The sequence below is a fragment of the Symphalangus syndactylus genome, chromosome 3 (assembly GCF_028878055.3).
Source record: "Symphalangus syndactylus isolate Jambi chromosome 3, NHGRI_mSymSyn1-v2.1_pri, whole genome shotgun sequence".
Classification (NCBI taxonomy): Eukaryota; Metazoa; Chordata; class Mammalia; order Primates; family Hylobatidae; genus Symphalangus; species Symphalangus syndactylus.
In genome coordinates, this window is record NC_072425.2 from 72,367,240 (window position 1) to 72,374,913 (window position 7,674).

Here is a 7,674-nt window from a genome sequence, read left to right on the forward strand (position 1 = left end):
TAAATCCCTGACTACATCCCTAATCCTTATCAGAATCTAGCAAGTGTAGATGGATTCAGTGCTGACAAATCACCTTTCCAAGTAGGGTGCCTTGCTGACACAATTAATAGTTTCATGTTCCATTGAGTCCTACTGAAAGCATGCCCTTCCAACCCATCTGACCACCATGATATTGAAGAACCATAAAGAGTGACTAACATTTTATACTCAGAGAAGTATCCTAATAATAGCTGTCTACACAAAAGGCATCATCAAACACTTTAGTAGTGTTATCCCATTTTGGCTGGGTGTGGTGGCTCACGACTGTAATCCCAACATTTTGGGAGGCCAAGGAGGGTGGATCACTTGAGGTCAGGAATTGGAGACTAGCCTGGCCAATGCAGTGAAACTCCATCTCTAATAAAACAATACAAAAATTAGATAGGCGTGGTGGCACACCCCTGTAATCCCAGCTACTTGGGAGGCTGAGGCAGGACAATTGCTTGTACCTCGGAGGTGGAGGTTGCAGTGAGCAAAGATTGTGCCACTGCATTCCAGCCTGGGCAACAAGAGAGAAACTCCGTCTCAAAAAAAAAAAAAAAAAGGAAAAAAAGAAATGTTATTCCATTTCATCTTCACATGAGCTGTATGAGATTATAAAATATGACTCATTTTGTAGATGAGAAAACTAAGGTTAAGTGATACAACCATGGTCACACACATAATAAGCGGCAAAACACATATCCCTGTCTTATGGACTGGATGCTCATGTGCCCCTATCACTCATATGTTGAAGCCCTAAACCCGTAGTATGATGGTACTAGACAGTGAGCCTTTGGGAGGTCATTCTATTTAGATGAGGTCACGGATGTAGAGCCCCGATGACGGGATTAATGCCTTTTTAAGAAGAGGAAGAGCTGCCATCTTGCGTTCTAGCATGTGTGCGCTTCATCTCAGCTGGTCCACCAGAGACCCCCTGAGGACCAATCCTAGTCCCCCGCGCGACCCCTTATCCGCTCGGACAAGATGAAAGAAACGATCATGAACCAGGAAAAACTCGCCAAACTGCAGTCACGAATGCGCATTGGTGGGAAAGGAACTGCTCACAGAAAGAAGGTGGTTCATAGAACAGCCACAACAGATGATCAAAAACTTCAGTTCTCCTTAAAGAAGTGAGGGGTAAACAATATCTCTGGTATTGAAGAGGTGACTATGTTTACAAACCAAGGAACAGTGATCCACTTTAACAACCCTAAGGTTCAGGCATCTCTGGCAGCGAACACTTCACCATTACAGGCCATGCTGAGACAAAGCAGCTGACAGAAATGCTAGCCAGCGTCTTAAACCAGCTTGGTGCAGACAGTCCAACTAGTTTAAGGAGACTGGCTGAAGCTCTGCCCGAACAGTCTGCGGATGGAAAAGCACCAATTGCTACTGGAGAGGATGATGATGATGATGATGAAGTTCCAGAGCTTGTGGAGAATTTTGATGAGGCTTCCAAGAATGAGGCAAACTGAACTGAGTCAACTTATGAAGATAAAACATGAAGAAGTTACTGGGAGCTGCCATTTTATATTATGACTGCTTTTTAAGAAATGTTTGTTTATGGATCTGATAAAATCTAGATCTCTAATATCTTTAAGCCCAAGCCTCTTCGACACTGCAGCTCTTTTCAGTTTTTGCTTATACACAGTTCATTCTTTGCAGCTAATTAAACCGAAGAAGCCTGGGAATAAAGTTTGAAACAAAGGTTAATAAAGTTCTTTGCCTAGTTAAAAAAAAAAAAAAAAAAAGGAAGAAAAAAGAAAGAAAAAGAAGAAGAGGAAGAGACACAAAATCTTCCTTTCTCTGCCATGTGAGTATGTAATGAGAAGGCAGCTGTCAACAAGCAGGGCCAGGGTCCTCATCAGATGCTGAATCTGCTGGCACCTTGATGTTTGTTTGTTTGTTTATTTATTTATTTTTTGAGACGGAGTTTCTCTCTGTAGCCAGGCTGGAGTGCAGTGCAACCTCACTGCAACCTCTGCCTCCCACCTCCCGGGTTCAAGCGATTCTCCTGCCTCAGCCTCCCAAGTAGCTGGAACTGCAGGCATGTGCCACCATGCCCAGCTAATTTTTGTATTTTTAGTAGAGACAGGGTTTCACCACCTTGGCCAAGATGGTCACGATCTCTTGACCTCGTGATCTGCCCAACTTGGCCTCCCAAAGTGCTGGGATTACAGGCGTGAGCCACTGTGCCCGGCCTGGCACCTTGATCATAATCAGCCTCCAGAACTGTGAGAAATACATGTCTGTTGTTAAGCCACCCAGTCTACGGTATTTTGTTATGGCAGCCTAAACAGACTGAGGCACCCAGGATGGACAAACTTGTGCTTTTTGCATGCCAACTAATACAAATGTTATACTTTGTAATCTAAGTCCCAAGTGTCAACCCTAAATTTGAAAGGTTAATAGAAGCTCAACATAAATACTCCTAAATCTCCTGAAATGATTTCAATTAAATAAGACTGGATTTTGAGAGACATTAAAATGTATTGACATTGAACGAAAAAAAAACTGTCTTTTCATTTAATTGTTAAAATCACCCCATCTATATCCTGCCCACATAATTCTCAACTAATAATAGCCTATTTCACTCAGTGTCAGCAAAGATTACAGAATGCTGTAATCCACATGTATGTTATTTTGTTGTACATGCCTGCAAACTATAATTAGCAGATATTTTCTTCAAACATCAAGTCAAACATTTTTGAGAGTTTTTTCTTGCTTACAGAAAATTCAGGAGCAAACAGCTTGGAAAAATGTTTTTTATAAAAAGACAAGGAAAACAATCCCTGTTCTATCTTATATGATGATTTGACTTTGAATCTGTCACCATATTTACTAATTCTTTTAAAATTACATCTGAAAATGTGTGACTTGAAGCAAAGAATATACCATCACGATGCAAATGTCAAAGAAAACACATCAAAGAAGATGAAAGCAAGTGAAGGCCATAGAAGTCCCTAAAAATGACTGATTGGGTTTAAAGATATGAAAGTCACTGGTGGCCTTAGCAAAATGTATTTGTTATTGATGAATGTGAAGCTACAATTGCAGTGGGTTAAAAAAAATTAGAGTACCTCCATATACAATGGATTACTCTGCAGTGGCTAAACAGATTGAGGTGCATCTATAAATGCAAAGCTAGAAATATATCTATGAGGAAAGCAAGTTTGCCAAACAACATGAGTAGCATGATTTGCAAAAGTAAAATTATCAGTATATAAAAATATGTGTAGATATAGATAGAGCCTTATTTGTATATTTGTAAATGCATGAGAGAATTGTCTAAAAGGACACATATTTGTACCAGAGGCCTTTTGAGGCCCCAGATTGCATACCCTCAGTCCATCTCTGATTTCAGCCACAGCTGTGTAGGTGGTTCCACACATGCTCTGAGTGTAGTGGTGATGTCCCACTGAAAGAGCATGCCTGTGGTCTTTTCTTTTTTTTTTTGAGACGGAGTCTCGCTCTGTCGCCCAGGCTGGAGTGCAGTGGCGCAATCTCGGCTCACTGCAAGCTCCACCTCCCGGGTTCACGCCATTCTCCTGCCTCAGCCTCTCCGAGTAGCTGGGACTACAGGCGCCCGCCACCACGCCCGGCTAATTTTTTGTATTTTTAGTAGAGATGGGGTTTCACCGTGGTCTCGATCTCCTGACCTCGTGATCCGCCCGCCTCGGCCTCCCAAAGTGCTGGGATTACAAGCATGAGCCACCGCGCCCGGCCGCCTGTGGTCTTTTCATACTCTTCCTTGGGGGCTTCTCAAGGAAGCCCACTTAGCCTTGCAAACAAGAGCCACCTAGCAAAAGTGAGTGAGCAACACTCTACCAATGTAGAATGAGAGCTAACGCATAAATTCCCCAGCCCTACCGCAGCCCACAGCCTTCAAGTGGACAAGTCTTGGAGTCATCCTGTATACTTTTTAAAATTGCAGTAAAATATACACAATATAAATTTACCATTGTAATCTTTTTTTTTTTTTTTTTTTTTTTTTTGAGATGAAGTCTTGCTCTGTCACCCAGGCTGGAGTGCAGTGGCGACATCTCAGCTTACTATAGCCTCAGCCTCCCAGGTTCAAGCAATTCTCCTGCCTCAGCCTCCCCAGTAGCTGGGACTATAGGCACGCACCACCATGCCTGGCTAATTTTTGTATTTTTAGTAGTGATGGTGTTTCACCATGTTGGCCAGGATGGTCTTGATCTCCTGACCTCGTGATCTGCCCACTTTGGCCTCCCAAAGTGCTGGGATTACAGGTGTGAGCCACCATGCCCAGCCATTCCTTTTTTTTTTTTTTTTTTTTTTTTGAGATGGAGTCTCACTCTGTCACCCAGGCTGGAGTGCAGTGGCGCAGTCTCGGCTCACTGCAAGCTCCACCTCCCAGGTTCACGCCATTCTCCTGCCTCAGCCTCTCTGAGTAGCTGGGACTACAGGCGCACGCCACCACGCCTGGCTAATTTTTTGTATTTTCAGTAGAGACGGGGTTTCACTGTGGTCTCGATCTCCTGACCTCGTGATCCGCCCGCCTCGGCCTCCCAAAGTGCTGGGATTACAAGCGTGAGCCACCGCGCCCGGCCAGCCATTCCTTTTAAAGGCTGAATAATATTCCATTGTATGTATATATCAACTTTTGTTGATACATTCATCTGCTGAGGGGGCATTTGGTTGTTCCACATTTTGAATATTGTGAATAACGCCACTATGAACATTGGTGTACAAGTATCTGTTTGAGTCCCAACTTTAAATTCTTTGGGGTATGTACTAGGGAGTGAAAATGCTGGGTCATATGCTAATTCTAAGTTTATTGTGTTTGCTTGTATTTAACATGCTCCACGGAAAAACTATTTTATTTTTTTGTTTATTTTTTGTTTAATTAATTAATTAATTTATTTATTTATTTTTTGAGACGGAGTCTCGCTCCGTCGCCCAGGCTGGAGTGCAGTGGCGGAATCTCCACTCACTGCAAGCTCCGCCTCCCGGGTTCACGCCATTCTCCTGCCTCAGCCTCCCAAGTAGCTGGGACTGCAGGTGCCTGCCCAGCTAAGTTTTTGCATTTTTTAGTAGAGACAGGGTTTCACCATGTTAGCCAGGATGGTCTTGATCTCCTAACCTCATGATCCACCCGCCTCGGCCTCCCAAAGTGCTGGGATTACAGGCGTAAGCCACCATGCCCAGTCCTATTTTATTTTATTTTATTTTTTTAGTAAGTTTAACTTTCACAAGTCCTGGTGGAATTGAACGTCAGAATTTTGATGATATGTCCCTATGTTGCCGCCTCCTGCTTCTCTCCCTCTTTCTCTTGCTCCCTGTGACTTTCACATGGCCTAACTGCATCTAAGTCCTCAAGTCCCTGTCTCAGGCTCTACTTTTTGGGGAACTCAAGCTAGGACAACACCCACCTGTAAGGGTAATTACCTCTGATAATTAGGATTAGAGAGAAGGAAACATTTACTCTTAAAACTTTCGTACCTGTATCACTTTGTTGTCTTTTGAAGTTTTTATGATCATAAGAAGTCAAAGTCACAGCATTATTCTCTTCTGTGAAACATACATGACTGATTGCTCCAAAACAAACCACAGACTGATCATTCTTATGAATTTGTGCCATTACAGTAAGTCATAGAGTTTTAGAGGTTAATTTTTTAAAGGTTCTTAAATTCTTGATCCAAGATGGTGCTTGTATTAGTCTGTTCTCACATTGCTATAAAGAGACACCTGAAACTGGGTAATTTATAAAGAAAATAAGTTTAATTGGCTCACAGGTCTGCAGGCTGTACAGGAAGAATGAAGCTGACATCAACATCTCATTATTTTGAAATATGATAAAGGGAAAGAATTGTACCTTTCCTGCCTTTTACAGTCTGTATTTCAGAATTGCCAAATAATTTATGAGGGGAAGGTTTTTTTTTTTTGTATAGAAGTATTCTAATACCAAATGAAAAGGAATTATAAAATTAGAGTATTACAGTTTTTGTTTGGTTTGTTTGTTTGAGACAGTCTCACTCTGTTACCCAGGCTGGAATGCAGTGGCACGGTCATGGCTCACTGTAGCCTCAACCTCCCGGGCTCAGGTGATCCTCCTGTCTCAGCCTCCCAGGAAGCTGGGACTACAGGTGCACACCATCACACCTGACTAATTGTTTTGTATTTTTTGTAGACACAGGGTTTCACCATGTTGCCCAGTCTGGTCTCGAACTCCTGGGCTCAAGCAATCCACCTGCTACTGCCTCCCAAAATGCTGGGATTATAGTTGTGAACCACCGCATCCGCTTAAGTATTACCATTTTGTAAACTCTGATGATGTCACAAAAAAGAGAGACACTGAGACAACATTTTCTTCATGATGGAAAAACCACCTATGAAGTAGTGTTGAAAAAAATCTGACTTGAAGCAGATCAAACCTCTAAATCTAGCTGCCAATCTATAGAAAATATGGCAAATAAAGGAATATGTTCAACTATACCATCGGGGATGCAATCAGCAAAACCCAGACTATGGGAAAGTATAAAATAAGAAACAAAAAAATCAAGAAAAAGAGATGGAGTAGGATATTACAGATTAAAAGAGACTGCACATGCTTATCAACAAGTGGCACACTATGGACCTTATTTAAATTATAATTTTAAAAAAACTATAAAAATTGCTTAAATAGAACAATCAGTTCAACATGAATATTTATGTGATGATACTCATGATTTATTGTAGATTTGTCTACATGTGGTAACAATAGTATTGCGGGTGTGTTTAAAAAACAGAGTCCTTATTTCCTACAGATATACATTGAAGTATTCACAGAGGATATGATATGATACTCAGGATTTACTTCAAAATAATCTCAAAGATGGGGTAGTTAAGAGCATGTAGATAAAAAAGAGCTTGACAATGTATTAATGATTTTTGAAGATGAGTAATGAATACACTAGTTTCATTACACTATTTTCTCTACTTTTATATATGTTTGTAATTTCCTAAAATAAATATTTTAAAATACCAATATTTATTAAGGAGCTAGATAAAACACCATTGGTAGAATCACAGAATTGTATAAGCTCTTCTTTGTTTTTTTTTTTTTTTTGAGACAAAGTCTCACTGTCGCCCAGGCTGGAGTGCAGTGGCATGATCTCAGCTCACTGCAACCTCCATCTCCCAGGTTCAAGTGATTCTCGTGCCTCAGCCTCCCGAGTAGCTAGGATTACAGGTGCACACCACCACGCCCAGCTAATTTTTGTGTTTTTTTAGTAGAGACCGGGTTTCACCATGTAGGCCAGGCTGGTCTCAAACTTATGATCTCAGGTGATCCACCTGCCTCAGCCTCCCAAAGTGCTGGGATTACAGGTGTGAGCCACCATGCGTGGCCTAAGCTCCTCCTTTTACTATAATCTTTTCCCTAAATTATCCCCTATTTGGTGAGGAGGTCTTATGCATCTTGGTATACTTTAGTCTTAGCACAGTGACTGCCATATAGTAGTCACTCAATAAGTGTTTATTAAATAATAACCACTCTTTTTTTTATATAAGATCTCACTCTGTCGCCCAGGCTAGAGTGCAGTGGAACCATCATAGCTCTCTGCTGCCTTGACTTCTCGGACTCAAACCATCCTCCCACCTCAGATTCCCAACTAGTTGGGACTACAGGCGCATGCTACCACACCTGGC

At 41.7% G+C, this 7,674-nt stretch overlaps 1 pseudogene; it reads left to right on the forward strand.

The window, feature by feature from the left end:
* The first annotated feature begins 909 nt into the window (after window positions 1-909).
* On the forward strand, window positions 910-1,496 carry LOC129479330 (transcription factor BTF3-like; annotated as a pseudogene).
* The last annotated feature ends 6,178 nt before the right edge of the window (window positions 1,497-7,674 follow it).